This window comes from Pteropus vampyrus, unplaced genomic scaffold (genome assembly GCF_000151845.1).
Source record: "Pteropus vampyrus isolate Shadow unplaced genomic scaffold, Pvam_2.0 Scaffold240, whole genome shotgun sequence".
Classification (NCBI taxonomy): domain Eukaryota; kingdom Metazoa; phylum Chordata; class Mammalia; order Chiroptera; family Pteropodidae; genus Pteropus; species Pteropus vampyrus.
Window position 1 is genome coordinate 26,617 of NW_011889021.1, and position 692 is coordinate 27,308.

Below are 692 nucleotides of genomic sequence, written 5' to 3' on the forward strand. Positions count from 1 at the left end.
CACTGGAGATTCTGCCGTGAACAAGCCAGACAAGGTCGTTCCCAGAGCCTTTGGGGAGAGCATAGCCCCACCAATACCTTGAGACTTCCAGCCTCCGAAACTTGAGAGAATAAATTTCTGTTGTTTTAAATCACCTAGGTTGTGCTAATTTGTTATGGCAGCCCTGGGCAAAGAATACAACCCCTTTATTCTTTGACTCTTACTAACCAATGATACAGATTTCCTCTTTGGAAATAAGCAATCTAATCGTCCCCACTTTACAGATGGGGAAACTGAGATTCTGTGAAGATCAGTAGCTTTTTGTAGACTCCCAGGACTCAAACTCTGGTCTCTTTATCCTCCAAGTTTTGGCTTTCTCTATGGTGCCACAGCTTGTAAAGCAGGTTTTATAGCCGTTTCTATTAAGTCTCATGCACCTGTTTCTAAGGTCATTGCTCTTTTTTCAACCATAACCCTACAGTGACAAAGAAACCAGCCCTAGGGGCCACTCCATTGCAGGAAACCCTCCTCTTGGCTAATGACAAGGAAAGTATCCTTGCATTAGTCCCTGCCCTTTCCTGCCTCTTTGACAGACTGATAAATCCAAGCTGAGATGAATGGGACTCAGACAGCAGTTTCCATATGAGCTCAGTGCCATTTGTATCTGCAGCTGCTAATAGGTCCTCAGCATCGTTTTGTTGAGGACTGGGTAT